Source organism: Theropithecus gelada, chromosome 11, assembly GCF_003255815.1.
Source record: "Theropithecus gelada isolate Dixy chromosome 11, Tgel_1.0, whole genome shotgun sequence".
Lineage (NCBI taxonomy): Eukaryota > Metazoa > Chordata > Mammalia > Primates > Cercopithecidae > Theropithecus > Theropithecus gelada.
Window position 1 is genome coordinate 128,187,265 of NC_037679.1, and position 626 is coordinate 128,187,890.

Below are 626 nucleotides of genomic sequence, written 5' to 3' on the forward strand. Positions count from 1 at the left end.
ATATAATTTATAATATAAATTATATATTATAATATATAATTTATAATATAAATTATATATTATAATATATAATTTATAATATAAATTATATTAAATTAATATAAATTAATTACATATATTGTAATGAATGTTATTATATATTATAGAATTGTTATGTAGAATTATTATATATAATATAGAATTATAGAATTCTATACTACATATTATATAGAATTCTATATTTATTATATATGTTATATATAATATATAATTCTATATTATATTATTCTATATATAATATAGTATTATATATAATTCTATATTATATAATTCTATATATAATATAGAGTTATATGTAATACTATATTATATAATTCTATATTATATATAGAATTCTATGTTCTATGTATAATATAGAGTTATATATAAAACTCTATATTATATAATTCTATATATAATATAGAGTTATACATAATTCTATATTCTATATTATATTATATATAATATTTTTATATAATATATAATTAAATATTATATAATATATAATGTAGAATTATTATATATAATATATAATTCTATATAACAATTCTATAATATATAATATTGATATATTATATTATATATAATAATTATATATATAAGTGACA